Raw genomic sequence first — 6043 nt, 5'->3', positions numbered from 1 at the left:
GGGCCAACTCTAGTTTTGGAGCTCCTTAGGGGTTATTTAGTTGGCAAGTGGGACATGAGGGACCGCCTGCCTTGTGGTCATTTGGAGGCCTATTCCCCTGAAGGCCCTTTCCAGTAATCTTTGGAGGCTTTTGTCCCCTAGATGAGTGGTGGCATGTAGGGGGTTAACCAACTTCCATTGGAGGTATCCAGGCAGAAAGACCTGACCCTCCTTTCAAAACCATATGGTCTTGTTGGAAGCCCTCACTTGAAGCCTTGAGGGTTGCACCTTTGGTATATGAAAGAGTTTCTGGCGAGTTAGCCTTTGGAACTAAGGTGGCAATCCCTATTAGGTCATTGCTCTGCAGTGCTGTTCAGCAGCTTGGTTCCCTCATGCCACTTCTGTATTCCCCTTTTGGTGTCCTCTACAGTCCCACTCCAGTATTCTTGCCTGGAGAATTCCATAGATAGAGGAACCTGGCAGGCCCCAGTCCATGGGGTTGCAAAGAGTCAGACATGACTGAGTGACTAATGCTTTCACTTTAATGGTGGGAGAACAAAACCTCAGCGGGCAGATGGACTGCCTTCAAGAGCCTAAGAATTTAGTCACCATACTTGACTGGGGACCCTTGAGTGGTCAGTGGCCCCTTACTTTCCAAGTGGCAGCATGTATCTGTGGCACCAGAAAGGCATACTTGGAGTCGTTGTAAAGAGTTACTCTCTTCCTTTTCCCCAGTTCTAAATCCCAAGTCAGAGCTATGGACTCAGTGAATTCGGCTGAAGTTCCTAGTGGTAGAGGTTTCACCTCTATGGTCTCACGGTTGGAGACTACATCATACCTTGCTCTCCTTTCCCCATCTAAGACAAAGCTGCTCCCACCAGTGTACCAAATTTTCTTGGGATTGGTCAGAGGTTCTTCCAATAATCCCCCTCAGGGTTTTGTCCAATGGTCTAAAATTTCTACACAAGAGTGAAAAGGGAGAGACTCTTCTGTCAAGGGAAGGACAGTAGCAGGATTGAGAGTCCCACAGCAGACTATGGTCAATCCCAGGTTGTCCATTAGCATTACTTGATATCTGCCTTGTCAAAGGCTACGGTTTTTCCCATGGTCATGTATGGAAGTGAGAGTTGGACTATAAAGAAAGCTGAGCACAGAAGAATTGATGCTTTTGAACTGTGGTGTTGGAAAAGACTCTTGAGAGTCCCTTGGATTGCAAGGAGATCCAACCAGTCCATCCTAAAGGAAATCAGTCCTGAATATTCATTGGAAGGACTGATGTTGAAGCTGAAACTCCAATACTTTGGCCACCTGATGCAAAGAACTGACTCACTGGAAAAGACCCTGATGCTGGGAAAGATTGAAGGCAGGAGGAGAAGGGGATGACAGAGGATGATGGTTGGATGGCATCAACCAACTGACTCAATGGACATGAGTTTGAGCAAGCTCTGGGAGTTGGTGACGGACAGGGAGGCCTGGTGTGCTGCAGTCTATGGAATCACAGAGTTGGACACGACTGAGCGACTGAACTGATCACTAAACTGATCACTGATATCTGAGGATCCTTTGTTCTGACATCCATAAGTGGCCTTTTCCACTTAGAAGTTGTTTCACTTGGTAGCTGGTAAAAATAGTTAGCTTACCTCCTAGTGAGAGCTTTAGGACATCTTTTATTAGGACCACTATGGCTGCTAGGTTTTGAAAGCAGGGAGGCTAGCCTCAGACAGTTGGGTCAAGCCTCTTAGATATATAAGCCACTGCCTGGGGTTCAGGTCCCAGCCTTTGAGTTAGCAATCCCAAGGCTATCCATTCCCTCTCATGAACATACAGTTGGAATGGCTTCTCTGGGCCCAGCAGCCTTAAAGCAGGTGCCTGGATTAAGGCCTGCCTTAGAGCAGCTTCAGCCTTCTTTTGAGGACATCATCATGCCATTGGAATTGAACCATCCTGTCTTTCTAAGCTTTCATGTAAGGGCTGAGTGATTCGGCCACAGCAGGGTATCCAGATTCTACAATACTTAGTTAACCCCAAGAAGGGCCACAATTTCTCTCAAGTCAGATGGACAGGCAACTGGAGAATCCCTTGCACTCAGTTGGAAGACAGTCAAAATTTGATCTCCCACGCATAATTTGAACTCTGAGGTAAGTGACCTGTGTCTGGACCATCTGTGCTTTGGTGTGAGATATTTATATCTTCATTCTGTCAAAAAGTTTCAGTTCAGTTCAGTTCAGTCACTCAGTCATGTCCAACTCTTTGTGACCCCATGAATCACAGCACGCCAGGCCTCCCTGTCCATCACCAACTCCCAGAATTCACTCAGACTCATGTCCCTCGAGTCAGTGATGCCATCCAGCCATCTCATCCTCTGTCGTCCCCTTCTCCTCCTGCCCCCAATCCCTCCCAGCATCAGAGTCTTTTCCAATGAGTCAACTCTTTGCATGAGGTGGCCAAAGTACTGGAGTTTCAGCCTTAGCATCATTCCTTCCAAAGAAATCCCAGGGTTGATCTCCTTCAGAATGGACTGGTTGGATCTCCTGGCAGTCCAAGGGAGTCTCAAGAGTCTTCTCCAACACTACAGTTCAAAGCATCAATTCTTTGGTGCTCAGCCTTCTTCACAGTCCAACTCTCACATCCATACATGACTACTGGAAAAACCACAGCCTTGACTAGACGGACCTTAGTCGGCAAAGTAATGTCTCTGCTTTTGAATATGCTATCTAGGTTGGTCATAATTTTTCTGCCAAGGAGTAAGCGTCTTTTAATTTCATGGCTGCAATCACCATCTGCAGTGATTTTGGAGCCAAAAAAATAAACTCTGACACTGTTTCCACTGTTTCCCCATCTATTTCCCATGAAGTGATGGGACCAGATGCCATGATCTTCGTTTTCTGAATGTTGAGCTTTAAGCCAACTTTTTCACTCTCCTCTTTTACTTTCATCAAGAGGCTTTTTAGTTCCTCTTCACTTTCTGCCATAAGGGTGGTGTCATCTGCATATCTGAGGTGATTGATATTTCTCCCGGCAATCTTGATTCCAGCTTGTGTTTCTTCCAGTCCAGCGTTTCTCATCATGTACTCTGCATAGAAGTTAAATAAGCAGGGTGACAATATACAGCCTTGACGTACTCCTTTTCCTATCTGGAACCAGTCTGTTGTTCCATGTCCAGTTCTAACTGTGCTTCCTGACCTGCATACAGATTTCTCAAGAGGCAGGTCAGGTCATCTGGTATCCCCATCTCTCTCAGAATTTTCCACAGTTTATTGTGATCCACACAGTCAAAGGCTTTGGCATAGTCAATAAAGCAGAAATAGATGTTTTTCTGGAACTCTCTTGCTTTTTCCATGATCCAGTGGATGTTGGCAATCTGATGTCTGGTTCCTCTGCCTTTTCTAAAACCAGCTTGAACATCAGGAAGTTCACGGTTCACATATTGCTGAAGCCTGGCTTGGAGAATTTTGAGCATTACTTTACTGGCATGTGAGATGAGTGCAATTGTGTGGTAGTTTGAACATTCTTTGGCATTGCCTTTCTTTGGGATTGGAATGAAAACTGACCTTTTCCAGTCCTGTGGCCACTGCTGAGTTTTCCAAATTTGCTGGCATATTGAGTGCAGTACTTTCACAGCATTATCTTTCAGGATTTGAAATAGCTCAACTCGAATTCCGTCACCTCCACTAACTTTGTTCATAGTGATGCTTTCTAAGGCCTACTTGACTTCACATTCCAGGATGTCTGGCTCTAGATGAGTGATCACACCATCGTGATTATCCGGGTCATGAAGATCTTTTTTGTACAGTTCTTCCGTGTATTCTTGCCACCTCTTCTTAATATCTTCTGCTTCTGTTAGGTCCAGACCATTTCTGTCCTTTATCGAGCCCATCTTTGCATGAAATGTTCCCTTGGTATCTCTAATTTTCTTGAAGAGATCTCTAGTCTTTCCCATTCTGTTCTTTTCCTCTATTTCTTTGCATTGATCATTGAAGAAGGCTTTCTTATCTCTTCTTGCTATTCTTTGGAACTCTGCATTCAGATGCTTATATCTTTCCTCTTGCTATTCTTTGGAACTCTGCATTCAGATGCTTACATCTTTCCTTTTCTCTTCTCTTCTTTTCACAGCTATTTGTAAGGCTTCCCTAGACAGCCATTTTCCTTTTTTGCATTTCTTTTGCATGGGAATGGTCTTGATCCCTGTCTCCTGTACAATGTCACGAACCTCATTCGATAGTTCATCAGGCACTGTATCTATCAGATCTAGGCCCTTAAATCTATTTCTCACTTCCACTGTATAATCATAAGGGATTTTATTTAGGTCATACTTGAGTGGTCTAGCAGTTTTCCCTGCTTTCTTCAATTTCAGTCTGAATTTGCCAAAATGTTTAGGAGCCGAATTACACACCTCAGGGTTAATTCTGTCCTCCCAAGGTCTTTGGCCCCTTCTCATGGTGGTGGTGGTGGGGCGCTGTTGTTTGCTCCTCAACTATAATTAGGACTTGTAGAGCCCTAAGGGCTGAAAAGTTCCCCATCATAAAGGTGGTTCCCAGTTTGGTGAGTATGTCCTTTCATAACAGAGGAGTGGGACACTCAGGAACCACCAGGGGCTGGTGGGAAAATATCTGACCACCCCAGCAGCTAAGAAGTGCCTGGGTGAATTCTTTTGTAAATGTTTTTCCTATGGCACCCAAAATGGCACAGGTCTGGGGGGGGGGGAGATGGTTCTCGAGTAGGAGGTCAGTACAGAGTAGGCAGCCCAGTGTTTTTTTTTTTTTTTTCGATGTGTCCAGGGCATGAACCAGGCATGGGCACAGAGCAAAAGCCAAGCTGGGATAAACAAGGAGTTGTTTTGTCCCTCACTGATATGAGACAGGCGCCACCAACTAGGTGCCACTCTACCCAGATCAGGGACGCAGCCCAGTGTTGATGAAAAAATTTTCAGACCTACTTGCCACAACCAGTTGCACCCTTGGCTCCAGCCCTGTGATGGTTATCTGAGATATGGGGGCTGGCTGGAGTGGGCTGGCTGGAGTGGGCTGCTTCAATCCTGCTGGACCACTATAGGGGACGGCTTGGAGTTTGACCCCAGGACTCTCGGGCCCCAAGGGCAGGGCGCTGCCCAGTGCCCCCGTTGGTGGCATTGGTGACAGGCTGTTATAGGAGGTGTGCCATATTCAGACATTGCTTAGCCCAATGTCCTGACTGTCTGCAGATTTGGCATTTGTCTCGTGCCTTGTCCTTCAGGACTCTGAGTTGGCTGCTGGGTGGCCAGCATTTTGGCATGCCTTTCCTCCTTCCTTCTTTCCCTTTTCTGGGCCTTGGCCTTCCTCTCCTGTTCTCTATTATAAAAGGAATTTGTTGTCATCTGGACTACCTCATCCAGGAAGGCCATAGTGTCTTGTTGTTGTAACTTTTGCAACTTTATTCTTATATCTGAGACACACTGGGACAGGAATTTGTCCTTAATATCACCTTTCCTTCATAAGAGTCTAAGTCCAGATTGGTGAAATTTTGGAGGGCCTCTTTTAGTCTTTCTAAAAAGATGATGGGGTTTTCACTGAGTTCCTGACTTACTGCTGAGACTTAGGCATAGCTGATCACTTTCTGTTGAGCTACTTTTAATCATGACTTTATACAGAATAAAGGATGGTTTCTTTTCCAAATTTGACCAGGGCTATTATAATTCCAACTGAGAACTGAGGAAGGAACTGCTCTTCCCCCACTGAATATTTACTGCTTGACATATGAAGCCCCAAAGCATATTTTCAGGTCTCCCTTATGACCCTATCATTCTCAGGGTCAGATAAGGTTTGATTAAATATGACCATGACATCTTTCCATGTTAGGTCAAAGGCCAAGGTGATATGCTGAATTGCATCTATATATTTACCTGGGTCATTCATGTAGCTTCCCAAATCCTGTTTATTTGCCTTAGCTCTAGGAGGAAGAAGGGCCTATGCATTCAGTGTGGTCCAAATTCCCCTCCAGTTTCAACTAAAGGTCATACTTGAGCCAGTGGAAAGGGTACTCTGGGTTATGGGGCTAATTCTGGGTATATTGAGGGTGGAGTGGTGGA

At 45.5% G+C, this 6043-nt stretch overlaps 1 non-coding gene across 1 annotated transcript; it reads right to left on the bottom strand.

Moving 5' to 3' along the window:
• Window positions 1-4745: 4745 nt before the first annotated feature.
• LOC114117371 (small nucleolar RNA SNORA48) lies at window positions 4746-4880 on the bottom strand. Its single transcript, XR_003591074.1, has one exon. It is a non-coding gene; the product is annotated as a small nucleolar RNA SNORA48 (small nucleolar RNA).
• Between the last annotated feature and the right edge of the window lie 1163 nt (window positions 4881-6043).

The sequence above is a fragment of the Ovis aries genome, chromosome 12 (genome assembly GCF_016772045.2).
Source record: "Ovis aries strain OAR_USU_Benz2616 breed Rambouillet chromosome 12, ARS-UI_Ramb_v3.0, whole genome shotgun sequence".
Taxonomy (NCBI): domain Eukaryota; kingdom Metazoa; phylum Chordata; class Mammalia; order Artiodactyla; family Bovidae; genus Ovis; species Ovis aries.
This window is presented reverse-complemented; position numbering and strand designations above follow the sequence as displayed.